Source organism: Panthera onca, chromosome A2 (genome assembly GCF_046562875.1).
Source record: "Panthera onca isolate mPanOnc1 chromosome A2, mPanOnc1 haplotype 2, whole genome shotgun sequence".
Taxonomy (NCBI): Eukaryota; Metazoa; Chordata; class Mammalia; order Carnivora; family Felidae; genus Panthera; species Panthera onca.
In genome coordinates, this window is record NC_138340.1 from 85589039 (window position 1) to 85610086 (window position 21048).

The window sequence follows — 21048 nt, forward strand, 5'->3', positions numbered from 1 at the left end:
AGCATTGGTCACAGTGCACACAACCCAAAGACACATTTGTTGTGATTTCAATGGAAAACACTTTTACTCAAGTTTTTTTTTCCTCTATACCCGAGAAAGATCAAATTACAAATAAAAGGTAAATGTGAGAGAAAGCATTGGGGTGTTCTTAAGGATATTAAATTGATGTGGGGTTTTTTTGTTTGTTTTTGAGAGAGGAAGTCAGGTAATATGACAGTAGGTAAAGACTAGAATTTATAGGTGACAATTTCTAGAATTATATGAAGTAATAGATTCTAAAGTAATTAGAACAGAAAAGGAGATGAAGAGAAAAATTAGAAAAAATAGAAAATTATAAGTATATAAACAAGAAAGATTGACTAGAAAAAGTTTGATTTAAATCCATTACTTATGAGACTTATGAGATTACCTTTCTTAGGCTTCATATGTGCAATGAGGGAAGCTATCACCATAAAGCAGTTGCTCTTTGTATAAATAGTAAAGTAATCTTCGCAGTGAATTAAAAGAAAAATTATGATTTAGTTATATAACATAAATTAAAATACTTTATGTACAACTACTAGTATAAATTAGTTATTATGACAGTGCTTATATAGTAAAACAGAGAACATATATAACATTTTGACAGTTTATGGCTCCTATGAATCCTTGGTTCCACCATGTTTTTATAGATGAGAAGGTAGAAGAAATACTCTCATAGCATGTCCTATTTTATCTGCCATAATCAGTCATTATTGATTTTCAGTTTGCCCTGGCTTTCCCGTCAGGACATATAGAATGTTTTTTAATACTACCTTGAAGTTATCTTACTCTGCTTTCTTCTTTGTGGTATTTCATCAAGTTCCATAAAGCTTCTGCTGTTTTTACTTTTTATTTTCTGCTTGGATAGTTGGGTATCAGAATTCCACCTGAACCATGTGTACAAATTGTCATGTGAAGACTTTAATTACACTAACTGTATCTTTTTTAACAAAGTCCTGGAAATTCCCAATGATGCTCCAAATTTAGCTTAACTTCCTATTGGTTTTGAGGAAACAAAAGTTAACTATATGGTGCTTCTTCTGTCCCTAAGGAATAAAATAACATGCTAGGATCAGAAGAATCACATCAGTGTAATGTGACATAACTTCTTCTTTGCTTTTGTGCTCTAAATTTGAATGGTCAGTATTTTCTTTTGTTAAATTCAGGATGATAGGATGCAGTATCCACAGAGGCCTTAGGCAACCTCCCAAACCTGTGACATGAAGGCACATGTCACTAGAATTTGATCCAAAATAATCACTCCAGGGAATGTCCATGTGCCCTTGCCTAACTGAAGAAACTCCCTTTAATAGTTAGAGAGGTCTTTGTTATTTTTCATTCTGGTGTGGGTTTGCTTTATTGTTTTTGAAAATTTTTTAACGTTTATTCATTTTTGAGAGACAGAGAGAGAGCACAAGCAGGGGAGGAGCAGAAAGAGAGGTAGACAGATTCTGAAGCAGGCTCCAGGCTCCAAGCTGTCAGCACAGAGCCCCATGTGGGGCTTGAACCCACAAACCGTGAGATCATGACCGAGCTGAAGTCAGCCACTTAACCAACTGAACCACCCAGGTGCCCCATGGATTTTGCTTTAGATAAGTTGTGAGTGAGTGAAAGTTATAAAGATCCCAAATTGTTAAATAATGACAGGTTTATAAAAGGTTTATAATGGGCTTATTTGTGGGAGGGGGGGAATCTCAGTACATAGTAAGTTGAGTGATAGTTATATCATATATAGGTGAATATATGTATATCCTATGTGTATAATATTTATAATTCCAAATCATGTTCTTTCTAGGTATGCAAGTTTAACTGATAGAGTCCTTAGAGATTAATTACTGCAATTTGTTTGTTTATCCAAATGAGAAAATTTAAGGCAGCAGAGGGTAATTATAGTTAGGTAAGCTGACTGAAGCTATAACCTAGTATTTTTTGATTCACAGTTCAATGTTCCTTTCACCCAACCTCACAGAACCACTTAACAGAGCAATAAGTATTTTTTTTTAAATATATGAAATTTATTGTCAAATTGGTTTCCATACAACACCCAATGCTCATCCCAAAAGGTGCCCTCCTCAATACCCATCACCCACCCTCCCCTCCCTCCCACCCCCCATCAGCCCTCAGTTTGTTCTCAGTTTTTTTTAATATATGAAATTTATTGTCAAATTGGTTTCCATACAACACCCAGTGCTCATCCCAAAAGATGCCCTCTTCAATGCCCATCACCTACCCTTCCCTCCCTCCCACCCCCCCCATCAACCCTCAGTTTGTTCTCAGTTTTTAAGAGTCTCTTAGCTTTGTCAGAGCAATAAGTATTAACCAGCCTGGTGAAAACCTCTATGTAGAAGGTGTTAAATAGAAGAATATTACATCACCAAACATGAATGAAAAGCATACACATTTTTTCTGACAAGCACTCATTTTAACTGACATTGATCTATGAACGCTTGGTATTTTAAATATTTTTTAATGTTTATTTATTTTGAGAGAGAGAGAGACAGACAGACAGACAGACCAAGTAGGGGAGGGGCAGAGAGAAAGGAAAAAGAATCCAAAGCAGGCTCCATGCTGTCAGCCTGGAGTCCGACATGGGGCTAAATCTCACAGATCATAAAACCATTACCTGAGCCAAAATCAAGAGTCGGATGCTTAACCAACTGAGCCACCCAGGCACCACTAGAAGAGTGGTGACTTTTTAAGTATTTTCTTACTTTTGAATTTTTTTTAAATGTTTTCATTTATTTTTGAGAGAGAAACAGAGCACGAGCAGGGCAGGGGCAGAGAGAGAGGGAAACACAGAATCTAAAGCAGGCTCCAGGCTCTGAGCTGTCAGCACAGAGCCTGTCACCGGGCTTGAACCCATGAAGTGCGACATCATGGCCTGAGCTGAAGTTGGACACTTAACTGACTGAGCCACCCAGGCGCCCCTAGTGGTGCCATTTTTAAGTGGTAATCCAAATTTAGTTGGAAATATATTTGAAACAACTTTGTAACCAACCTGTAAGAAATGAATAATTCTTGTTTGATATTTGTTTCTTTTTGTTTTTGTTTTTTTTTTTCCTTTTTTGTTTGTTTGTTTGTTTATGGTTTCTTAACACCTATTGGCAGTTCTTTTTTGGATTTTTTTCCATATTCAGTAGTGCCTATAGTGCCTTCAAAAAAAAAAAAAAAAAGCTGAGGTGTGTATGACTCTTACATAGTCCGGATTTTACAAGACAGTAGGATCTCAGATATATTTTATTCCAACTGGAAAAATGAATGAATCTCAGAGATATTAAGTGGCTGCTCAAGTACATAAAACTGCAAGGTTAGAATGTGGAGCTCATTTTTAACTTTTACTTCGGTACTCTTTCTAAAAATTTACATTATTTCTAGATAATTTATTGAGTATTAGCATTTTCTGTCTTACACCCCTCCTTCACACAAATACATATACACAAATATCTACAGCAACAGCTGTGGTATTTTCTTCCAAACTGCTGTTTAGAAATAATTTACACAGATGCCAATGTTTTGTATTTATAGTCATGCAGTGTAATTCCTAGAATAGAAATACGAATACATTCTTTAGATGGCTGCCAAATTTATATATGTGAAGTTTGTGTGTGTGATTTGTAATATGTTATTCTTAGGTTACATTAAAGGACATATAGTTGAGATACTGATTTTGTAAAAGATCAGGTCCCTTGAAACCTTTTTAATATTGTCTACTTTCAAATAACTTTTAGTCATTTAAAGGGGGATTAATCCACAGTTCTCTATAATATTCACATTTTCTGTTTCATTTTCTGTTTAAGTAAATTTATGTAAAATGTTACCAGTATGCAAATACACCAAATTTGTTTAAATGATTATATTTCCATTCTCAGTGCCATCCAACATTATTTGGTGCTAAAACAGTTCTAGAAAGATATATTTAATAAGCTGTTTTTTTCTTTTGCATATATATGTGGGGCGTGTGAGGGTTGCTGGGGTAACACGCACGCACTCCAACAAGAAACAATTAAAGGGAATCCTCAGTAATATAGTGTATTTAGTTAAAAGGGTAGCACATCTATAAAATGTTGAGAAATATATCTAAGAATTCTCAATTTTTCTTTTAATTCCTACTATTATAGTTTGTGGAGACAGGCCAGGAGCTCACGTGGAGGGAGTATTCCATTTGGCTATAAAGCATCAAGAAGACGCAATTCATCTTGGTCAGATACAGTCTGACTCATGCATTCTAAGCTGATCTCAGCCTTATCCTAGTACAACAAACTCATTTTTCTTTTTCTTTAAAAGAATATTTTATAGTAAATTGAAACCATAAATAATGAGATAATTAAAAGCCTTTTGACATCCCCATCTGCCTATTGTGTTAAAGACACATTTTAGTCAAAAACCCACCTAAAAAGATGCATATTTTAAGATTTGGCTATTTTCATTACAAATGTAGTAAAATGTATTACTGGAATTTTAGGTTTTTTTTTTCCTTTTATAAGCTGTGTGCTCCCCTCCCTAAATGTCACATCCCTGTGGATTCTGAAGATAGATAGAAAGCACAAATATTAACCTGAATTTGTATCTTAGTTATTTTGGTAATTCTAGTAGTTACGGAGGAGGGAAAGGGTATAGGGTTGTTTGCAAGACACCTAAAAGACTCATAAATTTGTATGATATCATAGAAAAAAGTACTCACATTAGTTCATGTCCTTATATCTACCACAAATACACACAAACACACACACGTATACATATACACACTTCTAAAGGATTGTGATTTGTGTAATCACATAGAAACAAACCACATTATAAATCAAATTAATTGTAGTAAAAAATGCTTAATATGGTGTTGTCTTATATTTATCAGGTAAGTAAAATTTTCCATATTCATTAACCAATCTTTAATTTTATTTCTCAGAAAGAGGGATATATGCTACTGGATAAAGATCTTACCCATTCAAGCTAGACAGGCCTGTAACTGAATCTTGATTCGATCACAAAATAGTTGTCTGATCTTGGGCAAGATTTTTAACTTCCTGGACACTCAGTTTTTTCTTGGCTTGCAAGATTATTGTGATTGTAAAGTAAGACAATGTGCATAAAGTTGGCACAGTAATGGCATATAATTAAATGACACTAAATGACAAGCTATTCTCTTGAGAAAACTTTTGGTACCATTATGGTATTTTAGTTAAGATCTTTTTATTATGACATTTAGATACTGTAAGCAAATATCAGGGCTATATCAGTGCAAATTGAATGACGTTGAATTAATTTTAATAAACATTTACACAGTATTTGTTAGCTTTTGTGAGATTATACCATTTGAAGGATAGTGAATTTCTTTTTATTTAAAGAACAAGTGGAATTTATCCTTTATATGGTAATAATTGATTAGATTCAATGAGAAAAGATAGTGAAGCTAGGTTTGTGACTGAAGTCCCACAGTGAAAAAACTTCAGCGAGAAAAGAGGAATAAATAAATAAAGAAGATGTTGAAGAATAGAAGCTTTCTGTAGAAGGATAATCTGAGGCCTTCAAATTGTTTAGATTTCCTAGGCATATTGGAAAATAATCTGTAGATTTTACAGACATATAGAATTTTTCCACCGTAATTAAGTCTGGACAGGACTACTTGGTCAAATATAGGTGATGTCTCTGTATTTAGATCTTCTTCAGATTGAATGGATGACTCAAAATATTTAATCATGTTATCGGTGCTAGAAGATTCTAAGAAAATTTACAAGAATGTTTGGTTCACTCAATGCCATCATTTACAGCCTTTATGTAGGGAGCTGATTAAATAATTGAACCCTAGTAAACATGTTCTGTGGGACTCATATAGGTTAAATTATTCTTATAAATTTTTGTTATATTTTTATAAAGTTAGAAATGCAAACCAATTTTACTTATAAAAATTGGAATACTTTCTACTTTCATGTGGAATGGGAATCTTTAAAGTTTGTGTTAAATTTTAACAGGTCTGAGATATAATTTTCTATAGTGATTTTTTAAGTCTGAAATTCAAATTCGTCTTGCCTCAAAAATAGACTGTGGTGGTTAGGAGATACGAGAAGAATATTAGATGAGAAATTGAGCCATCCTCAATGAGATCTCAAAAAAGTACATAACCCCAATTAATTTACCAGAGTCATTAGTTTGGATAAACTTTATAGATCTAACACCTTCATTTTGTTCTTAGAGTTGACTTTCCTCTTTGTGATTAGCTGCACTCTTGATATTTGTAAGTGACAGGTGAATACAAAAATAAATAATAAAAAAACCCTCAAACTTCAAATTATTAATTTGAAATTAGATAACTGTGTTTATCTTTTTAGAATACTAAGATGTAACCTTTCTCCTACACTGAAAAGAATTAAACAATTTTAAGTTTAAATCTCCACCTAGATTTTTTGAAAACTTTGTATCTACTAACAATATCTCATCTGAAGAATAATCCTCTACCTGTCAGGAAGGCAATTATAAGTACCAAATCCATGAAAAGTATATGCCCTCTTGAGTCTAGAATAGTGGCACAAAGGGCTTCAGAGTATATTGTGGTCTTTGATGCAAGTAAAGGTCATATCTGTGAACTCTTCTCCCTGACTTCCAGTAGTTGGATAATTACTGATCTAATACACACACAGACACATACACATGCATTCACATATGCACACACATATACATTTGGTGCTGAGATGATTAAATAGAATAGTTTAGATTGTTTAAAAATTACTAATCATTTCCTTAATGCATAATTTATAATGATTTAGAGATATTTATTCATCTTTTTTTTTTTTTAATTTTTTTTTCAACGTTTTTTATTTATTTTTGGGACAGAGAGAGACAGAGCATGAACGGGGGAGAGGCAGAGAGAGAGGGAGACACAGAATCGGAAACAGGCTCCAGGCTCAGAGCCATCAGCCCAGAGCCCGACGCGGGGCTCGAACTCACGGACCGCGAGATCGTGACCTGGCTGAAGTCGGACGCTTAACCGACTGCGCCACCCAGGCGCCCCTATTCATCTTTAAATATTATCTTAATATTATATAACATTTATATTGAGCATACCTTTTTTTTTAACGTTTTATTTATTTTTGAGACAGAGACAGAGCATGAACAGGGGAGGGTCAGAGAGAGGGAGACACAGAATCTGAAACAGGCTCCAGGATCTGAGCTGTCAGCACAGAGCCCGACGCGGGGCTCGAACTCACGGACCGCGAGATCATGACCTGAGACGAAGTCGGCCGCCCAACCGACTGAGCCACCCAGGCGCCCCGATATTGAGCATACCTTGAAGAGGAATGCAGTAAATTGTAAAGTTTATAATTCCTCTGTGTGTGTGTGTGTGTGTGTGTGTGTGTGTGTGTGTATAACAAAGGAGTAAAATAGTTATTTTTCTCAAAAAATTGTGTCAAGACTAAATTATGTTTTAAAAAATCATACTTCCATACATTTATTAATCCTGTAAGTTTGAAAAAAATTGCCTGAAAAATATCAGAAGACCACTAAGAGAAAATATTTCTACTGAATCCAGGAGACCAGGCTGTACTATAAGGGAGTTACCTTCTGAGACACAGTCCTGCATCATTTCATGGCTTAGATCCATAGAAAATAATTTATTTAAAAATAAATATCCGTTCTGTGGTTAACAAATTTTTCTGATGAATCAGCTAGTTCTAGCTTTGTATAAATCTTTGATCTATAGAGTTATTCAGTTTAAAAGTCTCAAAATATTTTCTTAGCAATATGGAAACCAGAGTAAAGGCCATAATTGTATACTATATCCTTTATACCTTTCATAAAAAATATTATTACACAATTTGATCATTTGCTCTTGCTCAGTATTAATTTTATATGACTTGTATTCTTTATTCCAAAGTTTTGATACCAAAACTAATATAATGTGGAAAAGAATGTAAGACTCAGAAGTTGTACGTTAATGTCCTCATAGTCCAGATACAAAGATCACTTTCTATATCAGAGTTAATTTTCTTTATGAAAGACCATTATTTCCATATTATCAGTATGTTATAATTTCCTATTAAAATACAAGCAATTTTAGTAAAGAAAAATAAAGTTTTCTTATTTTTATAGACATCAAGTTATTCGTTGAAATCAGAGAAAGTATCAACACTTGAGATTGTTCAACATTACAGACTTTTCTCATAATGTCTACCCTTCTGAATTGTTTCACCAATTATTTACTCCATTTAAATAATAATAACTTGTCTACAATACATATTCCTGGTTCAATCCATTTAATACCATTTCTTCTCTGAATCATTTTTCTGTCTTATTACTTGCAGTTTGTATCACTGTGGAGCCAACAGATTTAGTGATTTCTTCATTAGTTCATACTCAAAACTAATAAATAGCAGTTAAGTTGGTATTAATTTTATAACCAAAATGTTTATTATCTAAACTTGAACTTTAGATAATGTTGAGTGGAAGGGAGATATAGTAATAAATGCTTCTGGGCTTTTAGCTGAGATATTTTCCCAGGCAAACTGCCTTGCATGGTCACCCTAATTATGTAGATCTAACAAAGGGCAAATCATAGAACATATCTGAAATCTTTAAATTAGAAAAATATATATATATACAAAAATATATACAAAAAAAGTGAAAAACAGTTATGCAGCAGTGTGTTAAATGGTGTTGTGTGTATATATGTATATGTATATATATACATATATATATACATATACATATATATATATACATATATATATGTATATATATATATTCTTATAGGTACTAGATATGTACATTTATGTTTTCAGATTTTCAATGTCTAAAATTAAAATCCTAGAGATTTTGGTTGTTCTGGTACATGGTGAATATGCAGAGGAGATAGAAGGAAGAGTGAGGACTTAAAGGTTAATTAAAGAAAATGATTTATCAGCATAGTTTTGAAGTCACTGACATCAGTGTATAGAGTGCCTATAGGCACTTTGCTGTATATTGTGGACACAAAGATTACATTCACTCATTGTCTTTAAAAGGCTCACTCTTAGTGAGAAGACCAATAAAATTGAAAATACATATTTAAATAAATAAGTGCAATTATAGGCATTTATAAAGTTCTATAAGAGCATATGTAAGGAGAAACATATATCTTTGGAAGCTGACGAGATGTTTCAAAGATATTTTTGTTCAGTCTAGGTGAAGAATAAGTGGGGAAAAAAGTATGTGGGTTTTCTGTATTCCCAGAAAATGAACAGAATTTTCCAAGGCACAAATGTGGCTTCAGTTATGACTGATGTATAGTGTAATTGTTTGAGGATAGTATAAAGGTGGCAGTAGCTGCAAAGGTCATGTCAGAGGTTGTGGACAAAGAATTTGAGATTTTACTGAATGTGATAAAATTAATTTTTATCGAATTTGAGATCTTATTGATTGTTGTAGGGAAGTTTAAGCAGAAGGTTACATTTGAACTATAGAAAGATTGCTCTTGCACTGATCATGTGAATGAATTAAGAAGTCATCATACCTGGAGCCAAGAGGACAATTTAGAAAATTTATTACTTTGTAGTATGCTAAGCAAGACATAATAAAGACCTGAATTAAGGCCAATTTAAGAAATGTGCAGAAAAAGAGATGGATTAAAGAGATATTAAAGAGGTCAAGTAAGCTGAATTGGTTAAAGGTGACACCTGAGTTGTAGAGAACGAAGTTCCTAGGTGGTGGTGGTGTTTCCCAAACAAGACCATAGAGGAAAAGGGTCAAAATTGGGAAGCAAATGATGATTTTTTTTTTTTAATATTGAGGTTGAAGAACCTGTAAAATGTTTAGGTAGAGATATCCAGTAGAAAATTGGAAATCTAAAGCTTAGGAGAGAAATTAGAATTAACTGTCAATCTGTTAAACACTGTATTTCATATGAATTTACCTCCTACATCTTTCCCAATATTGTCCACCCAGGACTCAGATGATTTTTTTTTCAGTAGACACATTTTTTAAGCTTGTTTGTTTGTTTATTTGAGAGAGAAAGACAGTGGGAGAGGGGAGGGGCAGAGAGAGAGGAAGCGAGAGAGAATCCCAAGAGGGCTCCACGTTGCCAGCACAGAGCCCAATGTGGGTTTCGAACTCATGAACCCTGAGATCATGACCTGAGCCGAAACCAAGAATCTGATGCTTAACTGACTGAGCCACCCAGTCAACCCCAACACATTTTTTTTTTCTCTTGTGCTGTTGACTTGATTCTACTCTGGATCTCTTACTGATTTTTCATGACTCCAGTAATTATGCCTACTTATAGACAGATACTCACTCTGGAGTACTGATGTGAATTTCTGTCTGGGAAGAAAGAAAAAAAGCACTACTACTACAAAAAAAAGAAAAACTTATATTTTGCCATCAGTACAACCAATTTTCCATTATTAAACAAAGATTTAAATTTATGTCAACAAACATTTATGGAATGATTTCTATATGCAAGGCACAATGCTGGAAATAATGAAAAAATGTGCATTTTTAATCCTCAAAGAGTACACAGTTTAATAGAGGAGACTAGCTGGTAGTCTACTGAATTGTAATTTAGATTTATCAATGCAAAAGAAAAAAGTATGTGAAATATGAAAGTGTAGTACACAAAAAGCATTGATCAACTCTGTGACTAGAGTTCAGCTCACAATGGACTTGATGAATTATGCTTATAATTTTTCTTGCTTTCTAATTTTATTTAAATATTTTAAAAAGTACAATTAGAGAAAAAGACGTATTTTTTAGAAACATCCCTTAAATTTGTCTTAAATTTCGTTGGCAAACAACCAGTAAAAATGAAGATTAATATTGATAGTTATCCACAAATAATATTGATCCTGGTAATTTTGGGATAGATCATGAAAATTTGCTCATTGAAACACATTGATTAGTTTTTGTTGTTGTTTAATGCCAAGTTAATTTTTTTTTTTTTTTAACAAATTTTATTTATTTTTGGGACAGAGAGAGACAGAGCATGAACGGGGGAGGGGCAGAGAGAGAGGGAGACACAGAATCGGAAACAGGCTCCAGGCTCCGAGCCATCAGCCCAGAGCCTGACGCGGGGCTCGAACTCACGGACCGCGAGATCGTGACCTGGCTGAAGTCGGACGCTTAACCGACTGCGCCACCCAGGCGCCCCAATGCCAAGTTAAATTTTATCAGCATTCTCTTGCTTCTCTAAGCAGAATACTGACAATATACATTCTAACCATATGGCTTCTCTCTTATCTCAAGAATAATGGTTCATGTGGGATTTTATTATAAAAAAAAAATTGGCTAGAGAGTAAATGATTTCTCAGAACCACACCTAACTATGATATAATACAATGAGATTTAAGGAGAAAGCAGCCACGTGTTTTGTAATAAATACTAAAAAGAGACATTTTTTATTCCAAAGGCAGATTCTATTTCATGTTTTACATATAAATATTTTCTTCTGTTGAAATCTACAACAATTTAGAAAGTTGGCATAATTATTAGTTTTTGAAAATTATAAAACACTCTTTTTGGAAGACGTATGTAAATGATTTTTTTTTTTTTTTTAAATTTTTTTTTTTCAACGTTTTTTATTTATTTTTGGGACAGAGAGAGACAGAGCATGAACGGGGGAGGGGCAGAGAGAGAGGGAGACACAGAATCGGAAACAGGCTCCAGGCTCCGAGCCATCAGCCCAGAGCCTGGTGCGGGGCTCGAACTCACGGACCGCGAGATCGTGACCTGGCTGAAGTCGGACGCTTAACCGACTGCGCCACCCAGGCGCCCCTGTAAATGATTTTTTAAAACTCTTCTTGGTGCTACAAAATCCAATAAGCTAATCTGTGTCTCAGGTTTACAAGAAAACTGTTAAATACTGAGATTGGATACACTGTGCCTTAATTGAATTCTCACTATAGCCATCCATTACAGTTTTAAGTATCATTTTTGTTTTATGGATTGTTATAGGGTAATACCAAAATATAATGCTTTCTTTTATGATAGATATTAAAGGTATCATAGTTCAAATGTAATTCTAACTGTGGTTCTCTTGAGGGGAAAAAATCAGTTATAAAAATTATTCATTATTATTTTGAATGTCATTTAAACTATTTGATTTTATATTTGTACATAGAATGTTTAATACAATTTTGTTTTAATATATCTTAAAAAACCCTTTTATATTTTCTGAAAATTCTAAAAGAATCTCAAGCATTTATTCTACTTATATTTAGAAAAAATATTAAATATAATGTTACATATTCAAAATCAATTTCTAAGGAATATAATGTATGTTGTGTTTGGTTAATCACAATCCCTGGAAACAAATCAATAAGTTATTTTGCCTTTAAATTGATGGTAGAATTGTTAAAAGTTTCATACTACTAAATCAGTTCTATAGTTCTATAGTTCTGTATAGTTCTATACAGGATTACAATTGGAGACATACAATTCTGTGTCTCTGACAATTGATTATATGATTTTGTAAACAGATATGTTGACGTCAAATTGATAGAAGTCATAGTCACAATCATTTGTTAACATTTTAGAAACTCAGCCCCAATACAGTTTAGATGGATATAATTTAATATGCAGGAGGACCATTTAACCTTACAAAAGAACACAGGCAAGAGGAAAGAGCTCATGCCAGCATAGATTTGTGTGTGAATAATTATATGAATTGTCTCATGCCTTTTTTTTTTTTTTTAATGTCAGAAATTCTCTGTAAACTAGGGACATTAATAGCACCTGTCTTACAGGGTTGTGAATAGTGCCTGTGTCTTGGGTAAGTGCTATTTAAATATTAAGTACTGTTTTCATGGCACCATTTTTTCCATTTTTTTCCTGATAGTTCTTTAGAACTCCAAATTCTTCTCACTCTATTGTACAAAACAGTTAAACTCCCAGACTGTTACATCCAGGATGTGCATCTCTCTTATATTTCTGTAATCTGAATATCTTCTGATATAGTACTTATACTCTGTTAAAATTGCCTAATTAGTTATAAGACTGGAAGACCCACAAAGACATGAAATGTGATGGTCTGTATGGTTCTATGTCAAATGACTAGCACTAATTTGCTACTTAGTAAATATTTAGGTACAGAAGAGAGGAAGGTAGGCAGACTATCCAGCTATTAATTCATCTGTTAAGTACTATTACTCAATCAGTTACATACTTAATTCTGATTTTCCATAATCCACTTCATCTACACGTCCAAAGACACTTGTGTTTCACTTTGAGGACAGAAGTGCCTCAAAATTCATTAAAATTTTTTTATATATATATGGAAGTTATGTATGCTACATATTATGGAACACCCCCTTATGGGAGTATAAGCACTGCATAAATCAAAACATTAAAACAGTGAAATATATAATATTTACACTGTCTGTATAACAAATGAAAGGATGTAAATAGCCTCATATCAGTCCAAAAAAGATCCACTGTGTCTTCTTTACTTTCCCTTTCTCTCTTTCTCTTCCTCCTTCCCTCCCTCCCTCCTTGACTCTTTCCCTCCAGGCCTCCAACCCTCCCTTCCTGCCTCCCTCCCTTCCTTCCTTCCTAAACATGTGAGAGGTTACTTCAGTTTTTGCTACCAATGGGGTACATATAAAATAATGTTTTCACAATTTTTTGTATTTGGAAATTGCAAGTAATGGATTGCAGACTTCTCACGTTAGAATAGTTAAGAAATTATGAAAAAAATTTCACCGAGACTGGAGGACAAATACCAAGACAGAAGTTTATCAAAGGAACATTGTGATAAGAAATGAGGTTTTTTAACAAGATCTTTTGAGTAAAAAGCTCTTCATATATTCTATTTGATAAATATAGCTGGGGCGCCTGGGTGGCTCAGTTGGTTGAGCATCCGACTTTGGCTCAGGTCATGATCTCAGGGCTCCTGAGTTCGAGCCCCTCATGGGGCTCTGTGCTGGCGGCTTGGAGCCTGGACCCTGCCTGGATTCTGTGTCTCCCTCTCTCTCTGCCCCTCCCCTGCTCATGCTCTGTCTCTCTCACTCTCTCTCAAAAATAAACAAACATTAAAAAAAATATGGCTATTAAAGTATGGAAACATAAACTATGGAATGAACCACAGGCTGACAACTTTGTTTAGTATAACTCAAAAACTCAAGTGTTAACTGAACTGTCTCCATGTCTCCTCCCCTGCTTGAGAATAAAAAGGATGGTTATCTCATCACTTAGATACAAAGGCTTCTTTCTTAATAGCTTGTGAGCTTATGCCAGATTATTTTATCTTTTCTCAGGGAGTACTTTAGCACTATTTCATCTTTTCTTAAACCAATCTGAATCACTACTGGAATTCCCCTCTCAGTTTTCTTTACATTTTCAGCCTATTCTCCTAAATAACCCCATAGAGCAAGATGACCTTTCAGGGCTCCATGAAAGCCAGGAGCTGTTTTGTCCCTATTGCTTCTTCTAGGGCCACTGAGCTTTCTTGTGATGATTGTTCTGCAGTGATTTGGTCTCTTCTGGTTAACCAGCGTTATCTCCCACAAGTAGGATGCTACCTTCCCTCTTCATTTCTTTATGGATATTTCACAAAAGAGTTGCTTGGTCCTTATATTCTTTTTAAAATATTATTATTATATTTTATATGTGTTTTTGCTCATTATTTTATTTTATTTTTATTTTTTATGTGAGTACATTTCCTTTCAAAGAGTGACATGAGTTTTATCCATACTGAACTTGAAAATATTTGCTCTACTAGATTTTGTCATGGACAGTTCATCAGGCAAGAGTCTTTGTTTTGCATAGGCATTTTCCAGAGGGATTTCAGTGTTAATCCATATTCCTCACCCTTCCATGGCCCCATCTTAAATTTTGCCCTTCAGTTTCATAGTAGACAGGGTCATACCTACCTGAATCTTCTGTTCATTTCCAGGAGGATTCACCACCCATATGAATTATTGCATTTGACTCAATGCCTCAGATATATTGTAACTTCAATTTTGATATGATAGAAACCCTCCCTGTTAACACAGTTCTACTCATTAGAAGAAGGGAAGGGGGAAGAATGCATAGGGGAGGGTTTAGAATAACTTGAGTAGTTATTTCATTTTATGATTTTCCCAGAAGACTTGACTACAATTCCATGTAAGGCACTTTATCTCTTCTATTCTATGATAAGTAACTTCCATCTCTTAATAAGGAATTGCTGTTGATGGAGGCTTGGTCTGTTGATGTCTCAAAATTCTGAAACAACTTAATCAGTTGTTGTTATCTTTAAACTATTTTACTTTGTCTACAATTATGAATTCTTATCTAGTTATTTAAATAATCCAATTTTTTACTGATGATATAATCTATATTGTTCTACTAAAATATTTTGTGTTGTACATTTGTAACTTTCATTTTGACATGAAGAGTAAGCACTGGCAAATACAAAAAACAAATATTTTGAGGGTCTGTTAAGGGTCAAATTCTAGATGGGTGTTGATCTATTTTTTTTTTAGTATAATTATTAAGTGGTTGTGATTCTGTCTACTATTAAATGGAGCAAATGTCACAATCACTCCTTGTCTTTTAAACTATTATAACAAATGTGTGATGAAGAGTATATTTGTTTATATTAATTCTATACTCATTTATTACTCCTGAACTTTAATTTAGATTTTTTTAATTATGTAACTAGTATAATTAATTGCATAGAAATATTTGTGTGTGTGTCCAAAAGCAGATAGTTATAAATATTTATATATGGCTAATACAACATAATTCTTGAGAAAGAATAGGTTAATAATAACTATTTTCATTTCCAGATTACACAGAGTATTATATTTCAGAGTTGATAGGGTCATAGCTCTTTGGCAGCACTGCCCTTATTTACTTATAATTATTAAATGTGTTTAAGAAACTAAAACATTTTTATATTTTCAAGGGAAATATTTAATTTTAAAGCTAAAGACAAAAAAACTGAAGTAGCTATGCATGATGCTTTGAGCATCAACCAAATGACACTTGAGAATATAAAACCAGACTCAGGTATTTACCAAATCATAGGCAATACCTAAAGAGGCTGCACAAAATTTGAATTAACCTTTTTAAATACACAATGGCTATTAAGTTATTTGAGATACTAAATTAAATTCAAATTGTTCCATTTCAGTAAACCTCAAGTAGTGAATATGTCATTTGGTGCTGCAATTTTAGAAAAGTAAAACATGCTTTTGAGACATGATATCAACTTTAATGTTTTAAAAATCAAAGTGCATTTATTTGAAATGATCATTTTCCTTAATTTAAAATGATTATTTTTGCACGGTAGTCACAATAAAAGACACAGCAGCTATAATGTTTTAAATTAAACAGTAAGCTATTGATTGTTAATCTATGACTGTTGTATTATGTTGTTTAATGGTATTTTTAAGAAAATATATAAAATATATATATAATATATAAAAATATATAAAAATGTTTAAGTATTCAACACATTACAGTATTTTATAGAATTTATAAATTCATATACTAAATAAATATTTACTGATTCTCAGTTATGTCCTAAGAGGATTCCAGACTCTGAGCACAATGTGGCAAATGAGGCAGATATGATTTTCTGTCTGCATAAAGCATATGTTCTCTTTGAGAATAGAGATAATAACTATCCAAATAGATAAACAAGGTAATTATAGGATGCAATATGAGCAATGATGGAAATAAACAAGGTGATGAGGTAGACTATAGCTAGAGGTAACTTTTTAAAGAGGTGTTATCTGTGTTGAGACCTGGAATAAGGAATCTTCAGGTCCTGAAAAGCTCTGGGATAATAGCATCCTATGCTTAAGGGACGATAAATTTTAAGGCTGAAAGAAAAGGATCCATATTTTTAAAAACTAAAAAGAGGCCAGTGTGGCTGAAGGAGCATGAGCAAATAGAGATAAAATGGTATGCAGCTCATGCAGTTTTGGTAAGGAGTTTAAGTGCAGTGAAAGTCACCGAAGGCTTTGTGAGGAGCAGAGAAGGGTTGTCATGAACTTACTGTATTTTTAAAAGCTTCCTGTTGATGATGAATACAAATTAATTGGGTAGGTAGAGTAGTATACAAACAGGAGTGTTAAGTGGGTTCCAGCCTTTTGACAGTGAGGATCCTAGTTAGGAATGCCTGAGGCGCTCACCTAGCCCATGTTACTCCCGTGCAATCCCCACAGACATTTTCCCCCCACAGACCAGTGTTGTGGCTGGACAGGCCCTTTTAGTTTGTATTATAATTGCAGTACACACTTCAACAAAAACCATCAGGGAACTTTGAGGAAAAAGAGTTTTTACTTATAAAATCCTGGAGTGTAAACTGCGGGCCCTACAGCCACAGGGTCATGGGAAGAGAGAGAGAGAAAAAAGGATGAAGGAACCTGGGGCTCTGCCTTTATTAGGATCCAGGAGAGTGGTGCTTAAGGTTTCAAGGGTTCACTGTTTATTGGCTAATTTAAAGCATAAGAGCAGGAATAAGGTGTGAGAAGAGACAAGCAGGGTCAATCAAGTATTTCTTAAAAAGGGAACTTTATAGGGTAGGGTTGCCTAATTTCTTACCTGGTTGTTTTACCAGTGGATGTGTCATACAGCTGGCTTTATGTTTATTCAAGACGGATGTCTTTTGAAATGGATGACTCAGTAAAAGCTTAAGTCAGAACAATGTGGGCAGATAAGATAAATTCTTTGGAAAAGGAACCAGTAAAGGGACTTGGTTGTATGGGATTTGGAGGAAGGGGAAATATGTTTCTGATCTTTTGACCTTGGGGGAACTCAAAATGATAGTCTCTGAAGGAAATAATAAGAATTTTGACATGTTAAATTTTAATTTATGATGTAATACAAAAGGAGCAGTCTGGTGGTTTATATACAAATCTAGAATTTAGGGGAGAAGTCACAAGCTGGAAATGTATACTTGAAAGATTAACACTAAGAACAGTTTAGACTTTTAATGTCACATCCGTTTGCCACATATATTTATTCATTCACATTAATTCATTCATTCCCTTTAACTATTCATTCCCTTTAAGAAATATACAAGTAGATAGAAAACTTTTTTTAATCAAGCCTAATTTGAATAACAGACTTCATTTTCATTGAAAAAGAAAATAATTATATGGAAAGCAGAAATATATTTAGGCTTTCAAAGAGTTTTTAAAAATTTCCATACCAAAACTATTTTAATCAAAAATGAATGCAGGACAATGGATAAAATCAAGGCAGTGGTGTGCACAGAGCAATTTCAAGGTAGAGAACACCCCAAGGACTATAGTAAACAGCAGTCCTTATTTGTTATAGTTTTATATAGAAATCTTATAGATAATGCAGCTGTAAGTGTTCTTAAATATAGTTCAGAAATATATAATACAAAGCTCTGTATATGAATTGAAGGAGAGATGGTAACATAGAGAATACGATTATGGGTAGAAAATGGCAGAAATAGTGAAATTAGAGGGGAAATGTCCATCCCATACTTATAAAATAATGGGCTTTGATTTCTTAAATATATTCTAGATGTCATACCAAACTGTTGGTAATGGGAAATAAGAAAGATTAAAATTCAAGATGAGACTCAACAAGACAATGTGTAAAAATAAAGAAATAGTGAAGGGAACAGTTGGTACCCAGTTATGGAGAAACTAGAGCCCAATAAAGGGTAACAGATAAACTCCAGGGAAATTGTTAAGATTTATTGATTTTTTTAAAAATCAGTGATCATCCTGGTTCCCTGCTTTCATCAGTGCCGAAGCTTTGCCACTGAGTACACTTTAATTCCCATATGTCATCTTGAAATTCTGATTAGTACATCATTTTCTATAGAAGCGCAGCCCTGCTTTTTTGGAGATGGGTGGTCCTTATGACTTGGCTATTGTTGCCACCTGCAAGTTAGGGTTGCTAGATAGCACACAGTACACACACTTAAATTTGGATTCAGATAAAAAATAGAGTTTTTAAGAATATAAGTATCCCCCAAATGCTGCTTGTAACTAAAAATCACTTGTTATCTCAAAATCATATTTAACTGGGTTTCCTGTATTTTTATTTGCTGAACCTGGCCTACCTTCCATCAGACGTTCCTAGCACTTATGGCCCTCAACTTATTACCTATCAGCTTATTACCTTGAGCTCATTTCTGGGCCAATCAGAGCCAGCTTAGAGTCCCTGAATGTCATCATGTCACATTGCATCTATAGTGGCTTCTCCTGTAATCTTTTCTGTTCATTTGTCCTACCATAGTCCTGGCTTGACCTATAGAATCTGAAGTTAGAAAAGATAATTTTATATCAAAAGTAACTTAGATTGCCCCAGCAGTTAACTGTGATGGTCTTTGCAATATGGACAGTTGATAAAACTCTCAAATCAAATCAGTAATAATGCTGTTTGAAGAATTTATCTTAAAGATAAATTATGATTAAGACAAGAGTATATGAACCACTATAAGCTATTATCTGGAGACATGGCTTCGATCTAATTTTTCCTCTGTGCTTTGCCCCTCCCCTCTTAATGCTCAAGGGAAAAAAGCATTACATTACAGCTTAATAAAGTTATCTTGAATAGCCAAAACAAATACTACATTAATATTTGGTTGTAGTACTTCATTAAAAATATGATAGGACTGAAGGTTTCAGATTAGGGAAACTGAAATGCTATTTCCCTCTTTAGAACATCTGAGAATAGATTAAGTGCATATACACATACATATGCGTCCATATGTGCATATGCATATGTGTATGTATATGTGTATGAAAAATAGGTTGTATGTGAGAAGATAGATAACACTAAGAATTTAATTTCAACATTCACTAACCATGTTAGCTAGTTTAAGCAGAAAATTTATTAGAATCAGAAACTTGACATAGACAGTTTCCATAATCAGGAAGCCTTAGCTGCTACTACTGCCCTTTACAAAACCACACTTGCCTATTGTAAACCATATTGGTAAAATGGATGTCTCAGGCCTTGCCTCTTAACATTCCTCAAACTTATGATGGGATGCTGAAACCACTGTTCATTTGCTTCAGAAAACTATTACCTCCATACCTGTACTTAGCAGCAAAAATGGTAGTTGCATCAAAACTTAGTCTCTGCTCACATCCACCTTGTAAATATCATGCAAGGCCATTCTTTTTGTCCAAAGTTAAAACACATCTGGAACCCCAGTTCCAAACAGGTCTAAGAAGTACAGTCTACAGTTTTCTAACATATAAATGCAAGAGGTGCTAAAAGGAGAGCAGAATACTTATTGAGTGGCAACCTATCATATCCAGACAGGATGTCATAATATTTTATAAAAACCTGAAAATATATTTTTATATCAAATACAGTAGTCATTCGGCTGAAAAAGATTGACATTAAATAAAACCATCTCAAGTAATAAATAGCAATATTAAGTTTGTTAACTGGCTGTGGCAAATGCTAAAAAAAGCATATTGGAAATACAAACCTTCAATAACTGCTTAGGTGTATTCATAGAAAAGTGATACGTTGATTAATAGAAACAGATAGGTTTTTGGTTTTGTATTCATAAGCTTCTTAGATTAATGGCCAGCACAGCATCTCTCAACTGTGGCTGCCAGTATAATCACTTAAAGAACTTTAAGGAAAATACCAATGTCCAGACTATTTCCTTGACTAAGTTACTCAGAATTTCTGGGTGCTCAAAGAAGCATGAGTGAATCTAATAGGCATCCGGTTTGAGCGTTACTGGTTTAGCAAGAAAAGCAATCCTTCTGGAAACACATTCTTGTTAAATAAAAGCTGAAAGGCTGTTGAACTTGTGATTCTGATCTACAATAGTATTTATTATAATTATTTAAAAATGAGTATATATAAAAACTTTATGATAGTGTTAGGTACATTTTCCCTGGAGAAGAGTTTACCTATGATTTTGATCATGCTGAAAATTTGATCTGGACAAGTTCATTCATTTGGAAAGTAAAAAAAAAAAAAATCATTTGATTATCTGATAGTAACAAATACAATTATTTTTAATTTTTAATGTTTTTTGTTTATATGAGAGAGACAGAGACAGAGAGAGTGGGGGAGGGGCGGGGGGGGGGGGGGGACACGGAATCTGAAGTAGGTTCCAGG